The 12702-nt window shown below is 48.5% G+C and overlaps 1 protein-coding gene across 3 annotated transcripts in view; it reads left to right on the top strand.

Moving 5' to 3' along the window:
* The first annotated feature begins 773 nt into the window (after positions 1-773).
* LOC140350922 (uncharacterized) overlaps positions 774-12702 on the top strand; it is an 80625-nt gene continuing 68696 nt past the window's right edge. For all 3 annotated transcript variants that reach the window (XM_072436510.1, XM_072436508.1, XM_072436507.1), the window contains exon 1: positions 774-907. The gene's annotated coding sequence lies outside the window, so the exon portion shown is untranslated. The remainder of the gene's footprint in view (positions 908-12702) is intronic.

The raw sequence follows: 12702 nt of genomic DNA, 5'->3' as shown, positions 1-12702 counted from the left end.
ATCAGGCCTTGTTGTTGTACCACGTGACACCATCCATTGTTATGGACTAAATATGCATAATTGGGTAGATTATTTATATATGTGCATTGGTGTTAATTACTCAATACAATTGGTTATTATTTGGTTTGTGACGCTGTACTATCTTACATGCATTTTTTTTTTTTACCACAAGATGGCGTAGTGGAACAAACGAAACACCGTTTGTGGCATCGACTAATGTATGACGATACAATTGCCTAAAGCCTCAAATGGTTCATGGGGTTTCATTTGGCCATCACTAATTTTAACACAACCCATCGTTGTATTTTCCTAATAGAAAGAAGACTTAATTTGTTTAATCTAAATAAAACCAGATGCCTGCGGCTACTGTGAGCTGCCTCTTCAAGTTTTGTCTTCAGTAAGTATATCAAATAAAATAAAACTTAACAGGCTTAAATCTTCGGGCTTCAAGTTCCTACTAACATCAGCTGCTGGCGGTTACTAGGACAGTGTAATTATGTACGAGCAGGAACACTTGTTGAAGTAAGCTCCGTGGGCTAGGCCTGTCCCATTTCGGCACGGCCTTTGCGGTCCACGGAGGCTACTCAAAGGACCAGCCTCCGTCGGCTCGATCCATCTGAGCATGCAGACTCGGAGCGGAATTGAGGCACAGCTATGGAGTGGACTCTCTTGGAGAAACAGGAAACCACTGTCACACGCCTCATCTTATTGTGAAAAACAAAGGAAACGCTCTTCAGTACTAACATTTGCCGCTTTACCACAGACAGCTTCTGGTCCTGGGCATTTCTGAACTGAATGAATGACATCATGCGGACTGCTCCTGTTGCGAGAGCTCGTGTGTGAGCCGAGACGAGTCTGCACCCACCCACCTCCCAGCCTCCAGCTACGACATGCCCCTTCGCTCACGGTGAGTCCGCCCGGGAATACCGCACTGAGCACTGTGCACTAACACTCGCACATGAGCCCGGAGGAGCACCGTTCTGCAGCTAAACGTACCCCGTGTGCGCCCGTGCGCTGCCGTGTGCTGGTCTTGCTAACGGAGGAGGGCCAGCGCCAGCAATCAGCACTATATTATTTGCTTGGCTGCTATATTGAATGAGCTCGTGCGTTGACAGGACGACGTGTTTGCTTTACCTTGCGTGAGTCATACGGATACGTTACGTGTCTGCTCTTTACTATTGCATGTTTTTTTATGTTACAGGCTAGCGAAACAATGACAAAAACAACACACAAATGATATAGGAAAACAAAAACAAGAAACAAAATAATAATAGTATAAAGGGGGTGGGGGTAAAAAGGGTGGGGGAGGATAGGAGTACAGTTCAGAGTTCCTGGATGTTAACATACATTTGCACAAACATTTTCAGTTATACACTTATGGCCACATATACCCACATATGTACACATATTTTACAGTATATATCAAATATATTAGCCACTGTTTTGTTCGCTCTGTTCCAAGTGGAGTTTAACTGTCCATGGGCCAGCTGTTTTTATCTCAGGGTCAATGTCCAGAAGAAGAGCAGCTTGCTCCATAGAAAGTAGGTCCAGAAAATCTTTTAACCAATTGTTTATATCAAAACAGTTTTTACACAAGTCTTTGGTTCTTATTCCAAAAAAGAAAAAACAGTGGACACAGTGGAATCTGTATATTGGACATACTGGACAATTTATCAATGACCACCTTTCAAAAAGATTCCACTGCTGAGCATCGCCACAACATATGTTTGAGTGTGCCTTCTGCCCTGCAACCATGCCAGCAAAGTTTAGATCATTTATTAACCATTTTATTTAAGATATATGGTGTAATGTAAGCTTGATGTAATATTTTGAGCTGTATATTTTTGTAACCATTTGGTTACTTAAAGGTTGAATGGATGATTTTTAGCCCAAATCTGAGTCTCATTTCCTCTTGGCGTGGACTGCCGATTAGTCCTGCCACGTATCATTCATAAAACGCACCTACCGCTCACCTGCAGCCGCATTGATCTATCATAATATAGTTCCCTCAGTGTACGGGACAAAATGAAGATGGAGAAAGACTGTTCGAGCTGTCTCATAAGAGACGGAAATCTACGGGAGACGAGAGATGCGATGCGATCCGTCGCGCTAATAAACAAACGCACGTGTGTGTTGTATCAGTCCGCACGGGGGGAGTGCGCATGCGCACTTCTGCCTAAGTTCTCAAATCACCGAAAAATTGTCCATTACGCCTTTAAGTACATGTTTGTAGTGCTGTTTCCCGTTGCGGGGCAGTTATAGGCATCCTCATATCCTGACTCCATTGATTTTTGGTTGCGTTGTTGACATCCTCTTTAGTATGGCACAACATTTGATAGACTCTTGAAAGTGTGCCCTTCCGTGCAACAATAGATTTTTTATTTGTCCTCCAGTTCCTTTTTGTCCCCAATGTTCTTTCTTTTTAATAGCAAAGAATTTAGAACAGCTTTAAATATGATAGGAATTCTGATTCTTTTAAGCCATTCTGGTCTTTAATTTCTTTAATTATATAAAGTTACCATTTTATATTACTTGTGAGACAATATTGATTTTGTTTTTTTGCCAGATATTTTTTATTTTTTAGAGTTCTTTTACATGCCAAAAAAAAGGGTTGGACTCCCCATCGAAGTCTAAATATGTATGCAGTGATTTAATAATATTGCCTGAGAGTCTAAGCATTGGATTCTTTCTATTAGAGATGGTCCTCGGGCTGTACCAAAGAGTTGCTAATGACAGGTCTGGATTGTAGTCTTTTACAAGTTTTTCTTCCAGCCATTCCCAACTTCCAGCTTCTCGTGTGTTACAGTAGGTTCATTTTAGAGGATATCTAGAATTATGTGCAATATAATATAAATAAATGTCTGGCAGTCCCACACCCCCTTTATTACGAGACTGAATACGTTTTTTATGACTGATTTGAGGTTTTTTACTATTCCATAAAAAGTCTGTAAATAGTTTGTTGATTTCTTTGAACCATTTGGGGGGAATCTAAGTGGGATAGATGACATAATAAAGGTTATTCTAGGTAAGAAATTCATTTTAATGGTCTCAGCTCTGCCCCATAATGTAATCTTTGTATCTTTGTGCATCCTCCCTCAAAGTCTTCATAAAGTCTACTGTGTTTGGTTCAACCATCGTTTCAACAGGATATGTCCTAGGTATTTAGATAGGGGCAGAGTTGTCAACCGATCACGACCTGGTGGTGAGTTGGATCCGCTGGCAGAGGAGGAAGCCGGACAGACTTGGCAGACCCAAGCGCATTGTGAGGGTCTGTTGGGAACGTCTTGCGGAGCCCTCTGTCAGTAGGATATTCAACTCTTACCTCTGGGAGAGCTTCTCCCATATCCCGGGGGAGGCTGGGGACATTGAGTCCGAGTGGACCATGTTCTTCGTCTTGTTGATGCGGCTGCTCGGAGCTGTGGTCGCAAGGTCTCCGGTGCCTGTCGTGGCGGCAACTAGGGATGTGTACCGCTACGACGGACCGGATCCGGACTTGTAAAAACGTTTCGGTTCAGGTCCAAAAAAAACGAAACCCCGGCGATTCGGTTCTGGACTCATTAAAAATCTACCACTCACATTCTATATCCTTTTACGTTCTAGAATCTAAACCATCCTAAACCTTCCATAGATCGCGAAATTCACGCTAGAAAATACGTAAACACTGACATCGCTGTCAATGGCGCACCCGGAGCCATCAGCGACGCACGCGTCTTCCCCGCGGCAGAAGTTGAAGCCGGCGCAATGAGTTTAAAGACGCGAGAGACCGAACATTCGGGAAGATCGCTGGCTTAAATTAATCGTTTTAAGCCGCCGCGCGCGTCGCCGCTTGTGCCGCTCCATGAGTTAGTTTAACGCTTGTTAAAGGAGCCGGTTGTGCTTTGTTTTGGGTGTAAATATTGTTACTTCTCGCTCAGGACAGTAATGCTGGTTTAGTGCTCACAAGTTGTCACTTTATTTCTTGAACAGAGTTGGTTACTGTTGGCCGTAACCATGGTGATGGAACAGGAACGTCAAAAACTACCTGGTCTCCTGAGCCCGCTCTTAGCTCCGCACCAGAGACCGCGCACGAGCACTAGAGACTAAGGTAGCTACAATATGAATAAAATAACTGTATTATGTTGTGGTGTGATGTAGCATTTATTTCAGTGGGTTAATGTGCCAGATACATATTTATACATCTAAGTAAATACAAAGTCAAAGTAATATTGTTTAATTGCTGGATTCATTAATTGGAGCTTATATTTTGTAATAGTATTTGTATTCTACAGTTGTTAAATATGGGCTGGTGTTTAATGCTGTTAATATGATGTATTGTGTGTAGTGTAAAATATTTCCATATTCTTTTTTTGAAACTGCTAAGTTGATTGATTTTATAGTGGTTCTAGTAGACTGTTATGCTAGTTATTGAAGGTTTTTACCTGACTTTGATGCCAATGGATCTGCAAAATTAAAGAGTGGAAATGTATCTAAAGGCATTAAACTTCAAGTGTGGGAACAGCCCAGTCAAACCAGTAATACACTGGACAAACATAGTATCAGCAGAAACAGCTGCCCCAATACCAATACTCAACTTGCTCTTGTTCGGAAGTTGTTCCTCTAGTAAAACACATGAATGTGTGTTAGCTAGTTAGTAGCTTGTGATTTGTAAGTTTAAATCAGTGAATAAACCAGATAAATTGAGTTTATTTCAATCTGCAGTTAAGCCTTGTGTTTGATAGTCGTCCTTGTTCATGTGTCTTCAACTTAATTTAGCCAAGTAGCTTGTGTTATGCTGGTATAACATTATGCAAAAATGGCATGAGTTCAGCCGGACTCATTAGGTCCGGACCTGAACCTAAACCTCTGGATTCGAATCCGGACTTGAACCTGAATGTGGGTTTAGGTATGCATCCCTAGCGGCAACCCCCGAACCCGGTGGTGGACACCTGAAGTAAGGGATGCCGTCAGACTGAAGAAGGAGGCCAATCGGGCCACTCTGGCTTGTAGGTCTCCTGAGGTCATTGACAGGTATCGGCAGGCCAAGCGAGCCGCAGCTCTTTCGGTCGTAGAGGCAAAAACCCGAGCCTGGGAGTAGTTCGGGGAGGCCATGGAGGAGGACTATCGGTCGGCCCCAAAGAAATTCTGGCAAACCGTCCGGCGCCTCAGGAGGGGGAAGCAGTGCCTCACCAACACCGTTTACGGTGCGGGTGGAGACCTGCTGACCTCGACTGGGGATGTTGTCGGACGGTGGAAGGAATACTTTGAGGACCTCCTTAATCCCTCACTCACGTCTTCCGAAGAGGAAGCAGAGACCGGAGACTCAGGGGCTGGCTCGCCCATCACACAAGCTGAAGTCACTGAGGTTGTTCGCAAACTCCTCGGTGGCAGGGCTCCGGGGGTGAATGAGATCTGCCCTGAGTACCTAAAGTCTCTGGATGTTGTAGGACTGTCTTGGCTGACATGTCTCCGCAACATCGCGTGGCGGTCGGGACAGAAACTCTGGACTGGCAGACCAGGTGGTAGGAGGCCCTCTGTTCAAGAAGGGGGACCGGAGGGTGTTTTCCAACTACAGAGGGATCACACTCCTCAGCCTCCCCGATATGGTCTATTCCAAGGTACTGGAGAGGAGAATCCGACCGATAGTCGAACCTCGGATTCAGGAGGAGCAGAGTGGTTTTCGTCCTGGTTGTGGAACACTGGACCAGCTCTATACTCTCCATCGGGTGCTCGACGGTTCATGGGAGTTTGCCCAACCAGTCTACATGTGCTTTGTGGATCTGGAGAAGGCTTTCGACAATGTCCCTCGGGGTGTCCTTTGGGGGGTGCTCCGGGAATACAGGGTCCGGGGACTTTTCCTCAGGGCTGTCCGGTCCCTGTATGACCGGAGCAGGGGCTGTGTTCGCATTGCCGGCAGTAAGTCAGACCTGTTCCCAGTGCATGTTGGACTCCCAGGGCTGCCCTTTGTCACCGGTTCTGTTCATAGTTTTTATGGACAGAATTTCAAGGCGCAGTCAGGGGTCGCAGGGTGTCCGGTTTGGGGACCACAGGATCTCATCTCTGCTGTTTGCGGACGATGTTGTCCTGATGGCTCCATCAAACCTGGACCTGCAGCATGCACTGGGACGGTTTGCAGCCGAGTGTGAAGCGGCTGGGATGAGAATCGGCACCTCCAAATCCGAGGCCATGGTTCTTGACCGGAAAAAGGTAGCTTGCCCTCTCCAGGTGGGTGGGGAGTCCTTGCCCCTAGTGGAGAAGTTCAAGTATCTTGGGGTCTTGTTCACGAGTGAGGGAAGGATGGAGCGTTAGATTGACAGGCGGATCGGTGCAGCGGCTGCAGTGACGCGATCGGTGCAGCGGCTGATTTTTTGTATGCTTTCTCCGAGAGAGAGGGCATAACTAGGGGTAGTTCAGTGGGATGCCAATCAGTCACAGAGGTTAGTCTTTTAGTAATTGGTCCTAAATCTTTCACCTGATGAGCCGGTGAGACAGCCAGGCACACATGTGGCACACTACCCACATACATTCTATACCAATCCAATTGTTCTTTGATCAGTTGACAATGTAGGGTCTCAAATTGCAGGTGTTCAATTTAGTGATTAGGGAGAGTTATTTAGCAATATTATCATAAGACGGGGCACCAGAGTTAGTTAGACTCAAAAAAAGGGCTGAATACACGTTCCAAAATCGCGGCTCGTTAAGTCTGAAGAGAGATTTCTCGGTTCATTGACCTTCTCCTATTTCATAAAACCAGGAATCAGAGGTATTTTGTGTGTTTTTTCATCAAGTTAATTAGATTAGCAAGGTTGAATACACAAACAGTTTCCAACAGGTAAAATCAACAAGCTATAGCATATCAACTTTAAGATGCAAGGAATCTGGTTGGATTAAAGCCACGAGGCCGAGATTGGCTTACGATTGGCATAGTTCGGTCCGGCGTGGTCCTGTCTCCGGGGTGGGTCCGTGGAAAGGAACGGCAGAACCGGGCCTGACCGTCTACAGCAGTGTGCCAGCAGGAAAGAGTCCATACTGTCATATATGGATATGACAGTATTGCACATGATTAAGTCAGTATTGCTCATGGGTATGACAGTATACATGTTCAGGGCTAACAGTGTTTCTTGTAGAGTCTGACAGCAGCAGGGAGGAAAGACCTGCGAAACCAAGTGTCCTGCAGACTCGTGGTCCAGCATAGATGTGAGTTTAGCCAGGACCCTTCTGTCCCCCATGTCCTGCACCGGGTCCAGAGCACAGCCCAGGACGAAGCTGGACTTCTTGATGACCTTGTCCAGCTTCTTCCTCTCCCTCTCTGTGATGCTGCTGCTCAAGCAGACCACACTGTACAGGAGGGCTGATGCCACCACGGAGTTGTAGAAGGTCTTCAGGCGTCTTCAGGAGTGGCCCTGTCACTCTAAAAGAGTCTCCTCAGGAGGTAGAGCCGACTCTGGCTTTTCCTGTCTGTTATGAGTCCAGTCCAGTTTGTGGTTCAGATGAACACCCAGGCACTTGTATGAGTCCACTCTCTCAATGTCCCTTCCCTGGATGTTGACTGGTGAGGGGGCAGCAGAGTGGCGTCTGCGGGTGTCCACCACCATCTCCTTTGTCTTTCCCGCATTGATGAGGAGGTGGTTCCGCTGACACCAGTCCACAAAGTCCTGCGCCAGGCCTCTGTACTCCACATCATCGTCGTCCGTGATGAGTCCAATGATGGCAAAGTCGTCAGAGAACATCTGCAGGACACAGCTGTCCTTGTAGTGTCTGAGGGCTGTAGTGTACAGGGTGAAGAGAAAGAGCGCAAGGACGGTGCCCTAGGGCACCCCCACACTGCAGGTCCGAGAGTCAGTCACACAGTCCCAGGCTCTCAAAAACTGTGGTCGGTCTGTGAGGTAGTCCAGGATCCACTCTTTCAGGTCATACTCCACACCAGCTGTCTCCAGCTTGTCCCTCAGGTGGATGGTGTTGAAGGCGCTGGAGGGATCAAAGAACAGAATCCTCACAGCACTGCCAGGCTTCTCCAGGTGAGAGAGAGCGGTGCAGCAGGGAGATGACGGCATCCTCCACTCCAGTGCCATGCCGGTATGCAAACTGCATCAGGTCCATGGCTGAGCTCACTGTGGAGTGGAGGTGGTCCAGGACCAGCCGCTCCAGTGTCTTCATCAGATGGGACATGAGATCCACTGGCCTGAAGCTGTTGTGGTCTTTGGCGCGCGGTGTCTTGGGCACTGGTACCACACAGGAGGTCTTCCAGACCTGTGTAACATCCTCAGCTTCAGACTCATGTTGAAGACATGATCCATAACTCCACACAGTTCATCTGCGCAGGACTTGAGGAGCCTGGGGCTGATGCCGTCAGGTCCTGCTGCCTTCCTCACTTTAATCCTCTTCAGCTCTCTCCTCACCTATGCTGCTGTGACAGTCAGTGGTTGGCAGGGGGACTGTGTGCTGGGGGGATGGGTGAGTCCAGGTGGAGTGGTGAGCTGATGGGCCGGCACAGAGGTGTGAAGAGGAACAGGTGTGGGCCATTGTCCAGCTGTGGAAGAGAGAGCATGCAGCTGTGCAGGGGGAGGGGTGGGTGATTGATCAAATCTCACGAAGTGATAATTTAGTTTGTTCAACCACTGTAGGTCCCCCTCTGTCTGGACAAGGGGGACTTTGAAGCCCGAGATGGTTTTCAGGCTCCTCCACACTCCCTGAATGTTCTTCTGCTGCAGCTGATCCTCCATCTTCCTCTTGTAGCTGGCTTCCGCCTGCCTGATCTTCCTCCTCAGCTCCTTCTGCACAGTCCTCAGCTCCTCCTTGTTCCCTGACCTGAAGGCTCTCTTCTTCTCCTTCAGCAGAGCCTTCAGTTCTCGGTTAATTCACGCCGTGTTGTTCGGAAAACACCGCACCGTCCGGGAGGGAACAGTGTTCTCAAGTTTATGTAGTCTGTGATGGTGTTGATGTCCTCCCCATATGGGTCATAAAGCTCAGTCCAGACAGTGGTGCTGAAGCAGTCCCTCAGAACCTCTGCGCTCTCAGCAGACCACCTCTTCACCACACGGGGCACTACAGGCTGCCTGTGCATGATGGGTTCATACACAGGCCGCAGATGTACAAGATTGTGGTCCGAGCTGCCCAAGGGAGGGTGGAAGAAGAATAAGCCTCCTTGGTGTTGGCAAAGAACAAACCCAGTGTTTTATTGTCTCTGGTGGGGCAGGTAACATACTGGGTGTATGTTGGCAGAACAGATGAGGGAGAAGCGTGGTTGAAGTGTCCAGAGACAAGGAAGAGGGCCTGTGGATGCTGTGTATGTAACTTGCTGGTGCAGCAGAGCAGTGCTTCACAAGCATTATCGGCATGAGCAGACGGGGCTGCATACACAGCAATCGCAATCACATGTGAGAACACCCGGGGCAGATAATATGGCCTCATGCCAACAGCCAACAGTTCAATGTATTGGTTACACAGCTGCTCCTTCACTGTACAGTGTGCAGGTTTGCACTTAAACACAGCCAGGCCGCCTCCTCTCCTCTTCCTGCTCTTCCTCGTTCTATCAGCACGCAGCAGATGAAAGTGGTCCAAAGCAATAATAGAATCCGGCATTTCAAGGGTTTACCACGTCTCCGGGAAAAGCATGACGCTGCTGTCCCTGTACTCCCGCTGGGATCGCGTAAGACCCGCCAGCTTTGCTGTCTTGTCCTGGAGAGATGTCACAGGATCTCACGTTTCCTGTGACAATGGTGGGTAGAATAGTTCTGAAGCATCTCTTCCTTTCCCGGAGTTTACGTCCCACGCACCGGCCTCTGCAAATTTTACAAAGAACTTCAGCAGGGATCTCGTGTCGGTCCCGCGGGGAAACCACCGCACTCCGGAGCTCCAACAGGTTTTCCCTTGTGTAAACAAGCGCAGGCCGGGGGGGCTGGGGGCCAACGCACATTGTAACGACAAAAACACGCAATAATCCAACTAAATGAAGCTGAATCAAAGCGGATCCAGCGCGTGTCTGCGAGCCCTGGCCGTACAAGTGAATGTACAAAAATATTTACAAAATTACATTAAATAGAGCACCAAAATTATGTAAAAGAGCGAGAGCGTTGCTTCAAGCAGCCAGCTCTCACCAGCGCTTTGTACATCACCATACATCGTATACAGAGTTCTTGCCCGTCTGTATGATCCTTTTGGGTTCATTGTTCCCTTTACGACACGGGCCAAGATCCAAGTGCAGCGCTTGTAGGACAAACAGCGAGAATTGGACGACCCCTTCCTATCTGAAGACGTGCTACAACCTTGGTTGGAATGGGAAGCAGCGTTACCACAGCTTGCAGAAGTTACGCTGCCACGCTGTTATTTCAGTCCTGCCATTGGCACCGCAAACTGTCTCAGGGACATTCATGTGTTTACAGATGCATCTGAAAATGCATATGGCTCTGTGGCCTATCTGCGTACAGAAGACTCAGAAGGTCAGGTGTCCTTTCTCACTGCTCGATAGGAGTTGCCCCCAAAAAGCATCAATCTATGCCCAGGCTGGAGCTTTGTGCATCACTGACAGCTGCCCAGCTGGCTACTCTCCTGCAACGTCAGCTGACGGTTCTAATCCTACAGTCGGACTCATGTCGTTTTCTTCTCTACTGGTATGGACTGTTTTGGGCCCTTCGCTGTTAAAGTGGGCCGTCGGCTGGAGAAAAGATGGGACATTATATTCAAGTGCTTGACAACACGAGCCGTGCACTTAGATATTCTCTCCAGTTTAGACCACAATTCCTTCCTCATGGTACTCCGCAGATTCATCGCAAGAAGAGGCAAACCAGCTGAACTCCTGTCTAATCAGGGGACAAACTTCAAAGGAGAGCGGGAGCTCAGAGAGGCCTTTGAAGTCCTACAACCTGAACTCTGTGATCATTTGGCCAAGCACCAGATCCAGGTTAAGTTTAACCCGCCAAGTGCCCCACATTTTGGGGGAGTGTGGGAAAGGAAAGTAAGATCAGTCAAAGTCGCACTTTATGCCACCATCCAGTCTCAGTCTGTTCCAGAAGAAGTGCTGAGGACTGTTCTCACAGAAGTGGAAGGGATTTTGAATTCCAAGCCTCAGGGTTACGTTTCTATAGATGTGGCAGACCCAGACCTCGTGACCCCTAATCTGCTTCTCATGGGGCGGTGTGACTCCTCCCTACCACAGGCTGTTTATGAGGATGCAGAGCTGGAGGCACAGTCAAGTGTTAGCAGACCAGTTCTGGGCACACTTTATTCGGTGCTACCTCCCAACGGGTTTGAAGGGTTGGAAGGGTTCGTGCCGCTGAAGTCCAAATCAAGGACAAGACCTACAAGAGGAAGAGGCCCGTAGCACGCCTAGTAGCCCTACCTGCCACCCCCGACACTGACTTAGAAACCGTGCGTCCTTCTTAGGTGTCAAATTTGCTGGACAAATTAGGGGGCGACTGTGACGAAGGAATTGCCCTGTTTCTGCCGGGTGCTTGATTTTACAGGCCGAGTAACCAATCAGAAGTTAGCATAGGCAAGTTTGGTTTGTATGTGTTTGCTAAGTTTTAGTTGTTTTCCTCCACATCGCAATAAAAAAATGAGTAGTGGTTGGAAATGAAGGCAAACATAAACCCTGCATTTGTTCACATAGTTTATAAAGTGTTGCATGCCATGCGAATTGTTAAATAGGGTAGTTAAGGCCATATATTTATATAGTTTGTATCTTCAAATGCTAAGTGCCTCAAGCTAAGTGCTAACAGCATTAGTTATGACGGAGCTCATGTGTATTTGTGCATTACATGTTATATATTATAATTTATATTCTTCTGTGTTTCCATTGCTGAATCACACAGACACGTATATACATATCCATCCATCCATTTTCTGCCGCTTATCCGGAGCCGGGTCGCGGGGGCAGCAGTGAGCAGGGACTCCCAGACTTCCTTCTCCCCAGACACTTCATCCAACTCCTCCGGGGGGATCCCGAGGCGTTCCCAGGCCAGCCGGGAGACATAGTCTCTCCAGCGTGTCCTGGGTCTTCCCCGGGGCCTCTTCCCGGTGGGACATGCCTGAAACACCTCCCGAGGGAGGCGCCCAGGAGGCATCCGGAACAGATGCCCGAGCCACCTCAGCTGGCTTCTCTCGACGTGGAGGAGCAGCGGCTCTACTCCGAGTTCCCCGCGTGTGGCCGAGCTCCTCACCTTATCTCTAAGGGAGCGCCCAGCCACACGGCGGAGGAAACTCATTTCAGTATCCGCGATCTTGTTCTTTCGGTCACTACCCAAAGCTCATGACCATAGGTGAGGGTAGGGAACGTAGACCGACCGGTAAATAGAGAGCTTTGCCTTTCGGCTCAGCTCCCTCTTTACCACAACAGTCCGATGCAGCCACTGCATCACTGCAGCCGCTGCACCGATCCGCCTGTTGATCTCACGCTCCATCCTTCCCTCACTCGTGAACAAGACCCCGAGATGCTTGAACTCCTCCACTTGAGGCAAGGACTCCCCACCCACCTGAAGAGCCTAGAAATTCTGTCCATAAAAATTATGAACAGAACCGGTGACAAAGGGCAGCCCTGGCGGAGTCCAACATGCACTGGGAACAGGTCTTACTTACTGCCGGCAATGCGAACACAGCTCCTGCTCCGATCATACAGGGACCGGACAGCCCTGAGCAAAGGGCCCCGGACCCCGTACTCCCGGAGCACCCCCCAAAGGACACCCCGAGGGACACGGTCGAAAGCCTTCTCCAGATCCACAAAGCACATGT

The sequence above is a fragment of the Eucyclogobius newberryi genome, unplaced genomic scaffold (assembly GCF_026437365.1).
Source record: "Eucyclogobius newberryi isolate DKJ021-1_F unplaced genomic scaffold, fEucNew1.0.hap1 SCAF_8, whole genome shotgun sequence".
Classification (NCBI taxonomy): Eukaryota; Metazoa; Chordata; class Actinopteri; order Gobiiformes; family Gobiidae; genus Eucyclogobius; species Eucyclogobius newberryi.
The sequence above is the reverse complement of the archived record's forward strand: the minus strand, read 5'-3'. Positions and strand labels throughout refer to the sequence as shown.